General features: G+C 51.4%; 1 protein-coding gene across 3 annotated transcripts in view; it reads right to left on the bottom strand.

Annotated features, from left to right (window-relative positions):
- si:cabz01090165.1 (uncharacterized protein LOC100333421 homolog) overlaps positions 1-12,500 on the bottom strand; it is a 100,750-nt gene that overhangs the window by 30,931 nt on the left and 57,319 nt on the right. For all 3 annotated transcript variants that reach the window (XM_055025926.1, XM_055025928.1, XM_055025927.1), the window contains one exon: positions 4,765-4,829. The gene's annotated coding sequence lies outside the window, so the exon portion shown is untranslated. The remainder of the gene's footprint in view (positions 1-4,764; positions 4,830-12,500) is intronic.

The raw sequence follows: 12,500 nt of genomic DNA, 5'->3' as shown, positions 1-12,500 counted from the left end.
TAAAGAAATTTTCCACATATGCTGGAGTTTTGTATAAAGTTAGTGTCAAAGTTTGTTTGAAGCCTTTAACCTGAATTCCAAGATACTCAAAAGATGTGAAATGACCGAAAGAAATTTTACTACAGTTTATGGTATTTTTAAATATAGAAGCCACGCCTCCTCCTTTTTTATGTTTTCTATTCTCACTTAAAAAATTGTAGTTAGGAGGCGCTGATTCAATGAGTACAATTTGGTCATTATTGTCATTCAACCATGTTTCTGTCAGAAACATCAACATTATACTCAGTGATGAAATCATTAATTAACAGAGCTTTAGCACAAAGTGATCTGATATTTAAAATAACTACTTTAAGTGGCTTGGAGGCCAAAAGATTTTCAGTCTGAGGTTTGAATTAGGACCGCTGTATTTCATATTTCTGGTTTTTGTACATTTTCTTGTAGTGATCCGGACAGGTAATGTCCTGTTCTGCAGAAGCCGTGGGCCAGACACATTCTGGATGGAGACGGGTGTAAAGATAATATCTGGTCCCTGACCTCTGACCTCTGGAAAGTCAGGGGCAGGTGGCTTAAATGTAGTGAGGTCTGCTACGTGAGTACTAAGGAGAGACGTGCCGAGGGAACCTGTTGATTCATCCCATCTGTAAATTTAAGAAACTCTGGTCCAGAAGACATTTCTTCATTGGTATCCATTGAATCCTGTGAATGCTTGGAGGAGCAGAGAGGGAGGGGGGAGGAGTCGCTTCGTCTCCAGTCGATTTATCAGCTTGTTTTGGAATATTATGCTCCTGATCCGGGAGGTTCAATCTCCGCTCATTCATTTTTTGCTTACAGGAAAAGTGCCAAGCCACGAAATAAACAAACGCAAATGGACCAATAAGATTTAAGCTTTGGCGTGCCTTTGACCCCCACAGACTTAGCTGTGCGCTACATACAAGATGTTTTGACACATAAGATCTTTTTTTTTCTCCGCTATTTTGTTCATTGTAAAGAAGGTTTGACAATAAAAATTTAAGAAGTTATTCATTTCTTTTTGTACTTCATGGAAAACCGTAAGGTAGGCAGAGCAACCGCGCAACCGTGCAGCCGCAACCGTGCAGCCGCAACCGTGCAGCCGCAGGCGCTGCCGTACGGCTGCAGCCGCAGGCGCAGCTGTGCAGCCGCAACCGTGCAGCCGCAGGCGCTGCTGTGCAGCCGCCCTCCGACAAAGTCCTGCAGGCGTCTGCGCATAGTTCTGAACTTTAACCATAGAAGAGATTTATGCATAAAGGAATTTATTTGAAACATTTTTTATCATTTCATTTTGATACAAATTCTAAATATTAACAAATGTTATGACTTCAATGTAAAAAAACAATAAATGAAATAATTTATGGCTATTTTCAGAACTTGCTCCGTGGGCGGCTGACAATGTCGCCACGGCGACCGGGTTGGTGACCCCTGACCTGGATGAACCTGAAGCTCCGTCTCTGCAGCAAAACGTGAATATTCAGGAGAACAGGAAGCACAACCTGAAACCTTCTCATCTTATTGATAAGATTCTAATCTATAACTGGAGGCAGTTCAGACTGATGATCAAGGCTGGAACAGAACCGCTCTGACGGATCGCGCTCCTGTGGTTTCTGGTTCTGGTCGGTTTGGGTCCATCACTGGAAATCAGAGAAATTAGAAGCAAACAGTTGATGGGGTGGAATCAAGGCGGCTATGAGATAATTTCTCATTCACTGTGGAACGGAGCGGCTAACAGCAGCACACATGCTAACATAAGCCCCGCCCCCTGCTGCAGGCTTCCGTTGAGCCTGCGGGTGGCGCTGTAACTGATGACTTCTTCTCTGGTCAAACGTTTAAATCCATTTGATGTTTATGCAAAAAGGCCTGAAGAGTGAGAAATGGGTCCTAGTCAAAGCCTGGACTACAGCAAAAATGGCTCAGCAGCAGAACCAGATCACACCTGGAGTCGATCCGCCGCACTTAGTAGAAACGCAGCTCCTCTTCATCCTCCTCTTCCTCTGCAGCTGTTCTTCACACTTTGCTCCAGGCTGACTTGCTGTCTGGGATTAGCGGCGCCGGAAGGTCCGGTTCCGACCCGATCCATTTTAAATTTCCAGGAGGAAGTCGGCGGCGCTTTGGACCTCCTGGTTCCGCCGCCGTCCGACGGGATGAGCGTGGTGAATATTTTAACAAGCAGATCTTCATCAAATAAAGTCACAATAAAACAGAAAGAGGAGGAGCTGCAGCTGCTCAGGTGGACAAATAACTGAAACTCATGGATAAAAGCAGGCTGAACTTTGACCTTTGATCTGGTTTCCGCCGGAAACATCAAAAATGTAACAATCAGCATAGATAAAAATAATTACCCTAATTTATGTGTTCATGAACATCTGAATAAGGTCAGAGGTCATGGAGATCCTAGGATCTCATCAAAGATGAGCGTATTGATCGCAGATATCTCACTGTGTAGAATCCACAACACCTGCTGCGACATTCACCTCCGACCTTTGAACCTCCTCGATTCAAAGGCCAGAGGAGCTTCAAGCATGAGAAAAAACACCGACGACCTGAAGAAGATCTGATGACAATCTGATGAGAATCATATCATCAGATGATGATCTGATGATATGATGAAGCAGCTACTCTGCAGTTTCTTTCTAACATAGAAACGTCTGGTGACCCGTTGGGTCAGATGGTTCTGGTTCTGCTGCGCTAGCCGAACAGTGATGATGAACCCAGCTGCTGTGTCTGATTATTTAGCCAAGCCGGTTATCATTAACGTGTAATAATGAATATTAATAATCGTCGTGTGAGCTGATCTGCTGCTGCATGTTCAATCAGCTGAGAGCCAAACACTCAGTCTGGAATAACTTTACATAATTCTTTAAAGCAGAAGCAACAAACTAAATGAAGGTGGCATTTGAACCTCCAATCAGATCTCAGCAGAGAGCCTGTTTACTTCATGCTAATGAGCAAACAGGCAGCATCTTTTATTAATTAAGTCATTTTGATGCACCAGAATCACAGAGAAGAACCAAACATTTCATGCAGCCTTTGAATCAGAAACCTGCAGCTCAAATCCCCTGATTGTCCTCTGTATCGTGTCTCCAGCGTCTCTGGAGGACGATCTGTGTGTTCAGGTTTATGTCTTCCAGTTGGCATGTTTGGATGAGATGCGTCTCATTTTGCTTGGTGAGCAATAATAAAGCGTTGTGTGCATAACCGGTGAACAGTCTCCCTAACGCTGCAGTTCAGGACCAACAGGAAACGGACAGATGGCAAACGCCACCATCGCTCCAAACGCTTCCACAGACACGCTGAGGACGGGAGGACAAGCGGGTCAACCAGAACCAGCAGCGCAGCAGAACCAGAAAATCAAACAATGATCAGAACAGGAAGTAGAGCTAATCCAACATGGCTTCCCCGGCGGATGCTGCACCTCAGCAGTCCGCCGGTCCGAACGACCTGAGCAGGGTCACCAGGTCACGGCGAGTCGTCACCCATCTCTGCCGTTTGGTGATTTCAAAGCTTTCAGTTCGTTTCTATAGAGAAACCCACTTCCTGCGACCAACTGCGTTAAACGTAATGCGTTGGAATCATTGATGATCAGAGCGAAGCGTTAGCGGCTAAAACTAGACGCTGATATAAACACTGAAGCAAGTTCCTGTTTTCTGCTGGTTCTGTTTAGAAACGCTGATCAGGTTGATTGGTGGATAAATGGTTTTATTAGTTCTGTTTTTAACGCCATCCCATAATTTGTCTCTCAGCAAAGTATCTGGTCTCACTTTAGCTGCAGTTAGTCTCCAGCAAATCATCAACGACGCTAACATCAGAACCATCAGAACCCGGCTAACCACCATCAAACAGACTGGACCGTCCAGCTGGTCGGGTTCTGCTCACTACACAGATCCCCTGGGATGGCCACTGCCACTGGGACAAACTGGGACAAACTGGGACAAACTGGGGGAAGAATGAAAGTAAGACCTGGTGAAGCAGGTCTGACTGGATGGCTAGCAAGAGGTTAGCATTAGCTGCTGTGAGCCAGCCAGAACCAGGCAGTCCAAGGTTCTGCTGACGTTCTGAGCTTTGTGCCTCAGTCAGACTCAGACCAGGACGCCGCTCGCTTCCAGCCTGTTTCTGGTTCCCCAGTCAGCTCGTTAAGACTCCTGCTGCTCCTAACGAGACCCCCATCCTCCCCACCAGTTGGTTCTCAGAACAAAGTCCAATTAGCTGGTGTCAAACAAACACGCAAAGGTCCAGGTGCAGGGCGAGCCCGGGGTCAGAGTTCATCACTTTTATCTGAAGCCGAGAGAAAATGAATGCAAGAACAAAAATGACCAAAAACAAGTTTATGAGCTGCATGCAGATTAATCTGCCTGGATTTAATCTGCCCTGCATGCACAGATAAGCAGCTGTCAGTGAGAGAAGCTTTTTGTTCTCTCTGAGCTAACCACAGAAATCAATAATTCTGACAATTAAATGATTAACCAATCAGCACGCAATATCAGAAATACAGCAAAAGACGTATAAAAGCAGAAAATGTCCTGCAATAGAGCCGGTTTATCCAGCCCAGAGGACTCCAAAGCCGTTCATTCAGCAGGCGTTCAGTTGACATGAGCTACTGAATTGTAGCCTCAGCTGCCCCGGGGCAGTCGGAGGCCTGTGAGTATGTCACCTGCCACCTGCAGGAAAGGTCAAGGGTCACAACACAATGAAGGGCAGAGAGGCCTCTGACCTCTGCTTTAGACACATGACTGAAAGTAGAAGCCGTCTTACCTGCAGGCGGCGCTGTGTCCCTCTGCCTCGGTGGGAACCAATCAGGAGCCGCCGGCCGGGCCGACCTGCAAAAAGACGATCGGGTCAAAGGTCAGAGAAACAACAGAGAGAAGAAGAACCAGAAGCCTAAAGATTGAAGGCTTCCTGAAGAAGAGCTGAGAGGCCAAAAGGTCAAAGTTCAGCAGCAGAACAATGAATCTCTTGGCTTTTCATGGACGTTTGTGTTTGTTACAGCCAGAGCAGCTGCTCCTTCATGTGCACCACCTGTCAGGGCTCCTGGCGCACCTAGCAAAGAGCTCCTCCACCCGACCTCCACCCGACCTCCACCTGACCTCCACCTGACCTCCACCAGACCTCCACCCGACCTCCACCCGACCTCCACCCGACCTCCACCTGACCTCCACCAGACCTCCACCAGACCTCCACCCGACCTCCACCTGACCTCCACCCGACCTCCACCCGACCTCCACCTGACCTCCACCTGACCTCCACCCGACCTCCACCCGACCTCCACCTGACCTCCACCCGACCTCCACCCGACCTCCACCCGACCTCCACCCGACCTCCACCCGACCTCCACCAGACCTCCACCTGACCTCCACCAGACCTCCACCAGACCTCCACCCGACCTCCACCCGACCTCTTTCATCTCCCACTTTAAAAGTGCCTCTCAAAAAGTGAAAAGAAGTGATGGAGACGTGAAACACTCTGGTCCCGGTTCCCGAAGGTTCTGATGAAGAAACAATGAGCTCCTCCAAAACCTTTCATGTCAAACTGTTTGTGAAAAGCTGAAAGTAAGAGGCTGAGCAGTCAGAAGGCGTCTCAGGAATGAGGACATCGTAAAGACATCCTCCTATTGACCTCAGAGAAGAAAAAGGACCCGGCTATAAATCTGGTCAGGCAGAGGAAAGGCAGCCATTAATCACAGAGGAAAATCTGTTTGGAAAAACCAGACTGGAAATCAAAGTGTGATCAGACAGGAAGAGGACAGATTGGGAAGAGGACAGACAGGAAGAGGACAGACAGGAAGAGGACAGACGGGAAGAGGACAGACAGGAAGAGGACAGATTGGGAAGAGGACAGACAGGAAGAGGACAGATTGGGAAGAGGACAGACAGGAAGAGGACAGAATGGGAAGAGGACGGACAGGAAGAGGACAGATTGGGAAGAGGACAGACAGGAAGAGGACGGAATGGGAAGAGGACAGACAGGAAGAGGACGGAATGGGAAGAAGACAGACAGGAAGAGGACGGACAGAAAGAGGACAGAATGGGAAGAAGACAGACAGGAAGAGGACGGACAGGAAGAGGACAGAATGGGAAGAAGACAGACAGGAAGAGGACGGACAGGAAGAGGACAGATTGGGAAGAGGACAGACAGGAAGAGGACGGACAGGAAGAGGACGGACAGGAAGAGGACAGACAGGAAGAGGACAGAATGGGAAGAAGAAAGACAGGAAGAGGACAGACAGGAAGAGGACAGAATGGGAAGAGGACAGACAGGAAGAGGAGAGAAGGGAAGAGGACAGACAGGAAGAGGACAGACAGGAAGAGGACAGACAGGAAGAAGACAGACAGGAAGAGGACGGACAGAAAGAGGACAGAATGGGAAGAAGACAGACAGGAAGAGGACGGACAGGAAGAGGACAGAATGGGAAGAAGACAGACAGGAAGAGGACGGACAGGAAGAGGACAGATTGGGAAGAGGACAGACAGGAAGAGGACGGACAGGAAGAGGACAGACAGGAAGAGGACAGAATGGGAAGAAGAAAGACAGGAAGAGGACAGACAGGAAGAAGACAGACAGGAAGAGGACGGACAGGAAGAGGACAGACAGGAAGAGGACAGAATGGGAAGAAGAAAGACAGGAAGAGGACAGACAGGAAGAAGACAGACAGGAAGAGGACGGACAGGAAGAGGACGGACGGGAAGAGGACGGACAGGAAGAGGACAGACAGGAAGAGGACGGACAGGAAGAGGACGGACGGGAAGAGGACGGACGGGAAGAGGACAGAATGGGAAGAAGACAGACAGGAAGAGGACGGACAGGAAGAGGACAGACAGGAAGAGGACGGACAGGAAGAGGACAGAATGGGAAGAAGACAGACAGGAAGAAGACAGAATGGGAAGAGGACAGACAGGAAGAGGATGGAAAGGAAGAGGACAGACAGGAAGAGGACGGACAGGAAGAGGACAGAATGGGAAGAAGACAGACAGGAAGAGGACGGACAGGAAGAGGACAGACAGGAAGAGGACAGATTGGGAAGAGGACAGACAGGAAGAGGACGGACAGGAAGAGGACAGACAGGAAGAGGACAGAATGGGAAGAGGACAGACAGGAAGAGGACAGATTGGGAAGAGGACAGACAGGAAGAGGACAGACAGGAAGAGGACAGAATGGGAAGAGGACAGACAGGAAGAGGACGGACAGGAAGAGGACAGACAGGAAGAGGACGGACAGGAAGAGGACAGGAAGGAGGAGGACAGGAAGGAAGAGAAGAGGACAGAAAGGAAGAGGACAGACGGAAGGACAGAAGGAAGAGGAAGAGGACAGAATGGGAAGAGGACAGAAGAAGAAGACAGGAAGAGGACGGACAGGAAGAGGACAGACAGGAAGAGGACGGACAGGAAGAGGACGGACAGGAAGAGGACAGAATGGGAAGAAGACAGACAGGAAGAGGACGGACAGGAAGAGGACAGACAGGAAGAGGACGGAAAGGAAGAGGACAGACAGGAAGAGAGGACGGACAGGAAGAGGACAGACAGGAAGAGGACAGACAGGAAGAGGACGGACAGGAAGAGGACAGACAGGAAGAGGACGGACAGGAAGAGGACAGACAGGAAGAGGACAGATTGGGAAGAGGACAGACAGGAAGAGGACAGACAGGAAGAGGACGGACAGGAAGAGGACAGACAGGAAGAGGACGGACAGGAAGAGGACAGACAGGAAGAGGACAGATTGGGAAGAGGACAGACAGGAAGAGGACGGACAGGAAGAGGACAGACAGGAAGAGGACGGACAGGAAGAGGACAGACAGGAAGAGGACGGACAGGAAGAGGACAGACAGGAAGAGGACAGACAGGAAGAGGACAGATTGGGAAGAGGACAGACAGGAAGAGGACGGACAGGAAGAGGACAGACAGGAAGAGGACGGACAGGAAGAGGACAGACAGGAAGAGGACGGACAGGAAGAGGACAGAATGGGAAGAAGACAGAAAGGAAGAGGACGGACAGGAAGAGGACAGACAGGAAGAGGACGGAAAGGAAGAGGACAGACAGGAAGAGGACGGACAGGAAGAAGACAGACAGGAAGAGGACAGACAGGAAGAGGACAGAATGGGAAGAAGACAGACAGGAAGAGGACGGACAGGAAGAGGACAGACAGGAAGAGGACAGAATGGGAAGAAGACAGACAGGAAGAGGACGGACAGGAAGAGGACAGAATGGGAAGAAGACAGACAGGAAGAGGACGGAAAGGAAGAGGACAGACAGGAAGAGGACGGACAGGAAGAGGACAGAATGGGAAGAAGACAGACAGGAAGAGGACGTACAGGAAGAGGACAGACAGGAAGAGGACGGAATGGGAAGAGGACAGACAGGAAGAGGACAGACAGGAAGAGGACGGAAAGGAAGAGGACAGAATGGGAAGAGGACAGACAGGAAGAGGACGGAAAGGAAGAGGACAGACAGGAAGAGGACAGAATGGGAAGAGGACAGACAGGAAGAGGACAGAATGGGAAGAAGACAGACAGGAAGAGGACAGAATGGGAAGAGGACAGACAGGAAGAGGACGGAAAGGAAGAGGACAGACAGGAAGAGGACAGAATGGGAAGAAGACAGACAGGAAGAGGACGGACAGGAAGAGGACAGACAGGAAGAGGACGGAAAGGAAGAGGACAGACAGGAAGAGGACGGACAGGAAGAGGACAGACAGGAAGAGGACAGAATGGGAAGAGGACAGACAGGAAGAGGACAGACAGGAAGAGGACGGACAGGAAGAGGACAGACAGGAAGAGGACGGACAGGAAGAGGACAGACAGGAAGAGGACGGACAGGAAGAGGACAGAATGGGAAGAAGACAGACAGGAAGAGGACAGACAGGAAGAGGACGGAAAGGAAGAGGACAGAATGGGAAGAGGACAGACAGGAAGAGGACGGAAAGGAAGAGGACAGACAGGAAGAGGACAGAATGGGAAGAGGACAGACAGGAAGAGGACAGAATGGGAAGAAGACAGACAGGAAGAGGACAGAATGGGAAGAGGACAGACAGGAAGAGGACGGAAAGGAAGAGGACAGACAGGAAGAGGACAGAATGGGAAGAAGACAGACAGGAAGAGGACGGACAGGAAGAGGACAGACAGGAAGAGGACGGACAGGAAGAGGACAGACAGGAAGAGGACGGACAGGAAGAGGACAGACAGGAAGAGGACAGAATGGGAAGAGGACAGACAGGAAGAGGACAGACAGGAAGAGGACGGACAGGAAGAGGACAGACAGGAAGAGGACGGACAGGAAGAGGACAGACAGGAAGAGGACGGACAGGAAGAGGACAGAATGGGAAGAAGACAGACAGGAAGAGGACGGACAGGAAGAGGACAGACAGGAAGAGGACGGAAAGGAAGAGGACAGACAGGAAGAGGACGGACAGGAAGAAGACAGACAGGAAGAGGACGTACAGGAAGAGGACAGACAGGAAGAGGACGGAATGGGAAGAGGACAGACAGGAAGAGGAGAGAAGGGAAGAAGACAGACAGGAAGAGGACAGACAGGAAGAGGACGGAAAGGAAGAGGACAGAATGGGAAGAGGACGGAAAGGAAGAGGACAGACAGGAAGAGGACAGAATGGGAAGAGGACAGACAGGAAGAGGACAGAATGGGAAGAAGACAGACAGGAAGAGGACAGAATGGGAAGAGGACAGACAGGAAGAGGACGGAATGGGAAGAGGACAGACAGGAAGAGGACGGAATGGGAAGAGGACAGACAGGAAGAGGACAGACAGGAAGAGGACGGACAGGAAGAGGACAGACAGGAAGAGGACGGACAGGAAGAGGACAGACAGGAAGAGGACAGATTGGGAAGAGGACAGACAGGAAGAGGACAGACAGGAAGAGGACGGACAGGAAGAGGACAGACAGGAAGAGGACAGACAGGAAGAGGACAGACAGGAAGAGGACGGACAGGAAGAGGACAGAATGGGAAGAAGACAGACAGGAAGAGGACGGACAGGAAGAGGACAGACAGGAAGAGGACGGAAAGGAAGAGGACAGACAGGAAGAGGACGGACAGGAAGAAGACAGACAGGAAGAGGACGGACAGGAAGAGGACAGACAGGAAGAGGACGGACAGGAAGAGGACAGAATGGGAAGAAGACAGACAGGAAGAGGACGGACAGGAAGAGGACAGAATGGGAAGAGGACAGACAGGAAGAGGACGGAAAGGAAGAGGACAGACAGGAAGAGGACGGACAGGAAGAGGACAGACAGGAAGAGGACGGACAGGAAGAGGACAGAATGGGAAGAGGACAGACAGGAAGAGGACAGACAGGAAGAGGACGGACAGGAAGAGGACAGAATGGGAAGAAGACAGACAGGAAGAGGACAGACAGGAAGAGGACGGAAAGGAAGAGGACAGATTGGGAAGTTCAGTCCATTATGACTGAATCAGGTTTTGATATTCACTGAGTTTCTATAAAGTTCATAATAATAACAATAATTTTAGTTACTATCATTAGTTGGTTATGAAGAACAACTGAGGCTGTGATTCTCAGTCACTGATTCAGAACCGATATGAAAATAACCCGACCCAATCCGACCCGACCCGACCCAATCCGACCCGATCCGACCCGACCCGACCCGACCCGACCCAATCCGACCCGATCCGACCCAATCCGACCCGATCCGACCCGATCCGACCCGACCCAATCCGACCCGACCCAATCCGACCCGACCCGACCCAATCCGACCCGACCCGACCCGATCCAACCCGATCCGACCCGATCCGACCCGACCCGACCCGACCCGACCCGACCCGACCCGACCCAATCCGACCCAATCCGACCCGACCCAATCCGACCCGACCCAATCCGACCCGACCCGACCCAATCCGACCCGATCCGACCCGACCCGATCCGACCCGACCCGACCCGACCCGACCCGACCCGACCCGACCCAATCCGACCCAATCCGACCCGACCCGACCCGACCCGATACGACCCGACCCAATCCGACCCGACCCGACCCGACCCAATCCGACCCGACCCGACCCGACCCAATCCGACCCGATCCGACCCAATCCGACCCAATCCGACCCGACCCGACCCGACCCGACCCAATCCGACCCAATCCGACCCGACCCGACCCGACCCGACCCGACCCGACCCGACCCAATCCGACCCAATCCGACCCGACCCGACCCGACCCGACCCGACCCGACCCAATCCGACCCGACCCGACCCAATCCGACCCAATCCGACCCGATCCGACCCGACCCGACCCGACCCGATCCGACCCGATCCGACCCAATCCGACCCGATCCGACCCGATCCGACCCGACCCGATCCGACCCGACCCAATCCGACCCGACCCGACCCAATCCGACCCGATCCGACCCAATCCGACCCGATCCGACCCGATCCGACCCGACCCGATCCGACCCGACCCAATCCGACCCGATCCGACCCAATCCGACCCGATCCGACCCGATCCGACCCGATCCGACCCGACCCGATCCGACCCGACCCAATCCGACCCGATCCGACCCGATCCGACCCGACCCGACGCGCGGGGTTGTGCTGTTGCCATGGAAACGTGCTGAAAAACAACAAATCAAAAGGAAACCAGAAATGAAACCCGCTGGTTTTTATTGGATTCCCAGAAGTTGACCTGAGCTTCACCGGGGTCAAGGTTCACAAAATGGAACACAGCGGGTGGGCGGAGCCGTGATTGGTCAGAAGGTTGTGGGCGGGGCTTAGACAGACTGATGTCACGTTGTTATTTCTTTGTCCGCTTTTTAAATCCGCTGCTCCTCCTGCCTCCCAGATGGAGGCAAAGCCTCAATCCAATTCCCACAATCCCCTGGGTGAGGGGCGGAGTCAGACGCAGCGCTTGCTGCACTGCAGGACGACGAGTCTGATAACCCATGAAGTCAAAGTGACACGAATCTGTTCTTCCATTTACCTCCATGCAGAGAAACTGGAAACACAAATTCCCACCAACAGGAAAAAAGAGACTTGAAGCAGCACAAGCTGCAGCAGCAACTGCAGCAGCAACTGCAGCAAAGAGATTCAGAGCAAAGGAAGACCAGAGAAGAGACAGAGGAAGAGGAGGAAGAGGAGGAAGAGGCACTGATGTCAGAAACAGAAACGAGGTGACAGACAGAGGAGAGATAAAGGAAGAGCCAGAAGCTGCTTTCTGTTCAGCTGCAGCTGTTCAGCGTCTCCTCCGTTTGTTCAGCACTTCCTGCTCATCGTGCGTCTCAAAATGGAGGCCAGGAACAGGAAGTCACCAGAGCTTTGACTCGGTCTGTCCTCCTGTCCCTTCATTGGTCCTTCAAGGCTGGACCACCAGTGAAACTGTCACCACAACCAGTTCCTCCATCAAGACCAGTCCAGAGGTTCTGATCAGACCCTACTGGTACCAGCAGCTGATCATCATCATCATCATCATCATCATCATCATCATCATCATCATCATCATCATCATCCAGCAGGACGGATCAGAAAATGGACAACAACCAG

This window comes from Poeciliopsis prolifica, unplaced genomic scaffold (assembly GCF_027474105.1).
Source record: "Poeciliopsis prolifica strain line A6 unplaced genomic scaffold, Auburn_PproV2 SCAFFOLD166, whole genome shotgun sequence".
Lineage (NCBI taxonomy): Eukaryota > Metazoa > Chordata > Actinopteri > Cyprinodontiformes > Poeciliidae > Poeciliopsis > Poeciliopsis prolifica.
This window is presented reverse-complemented; position numbering and strand designations above follow the sequence as displayed.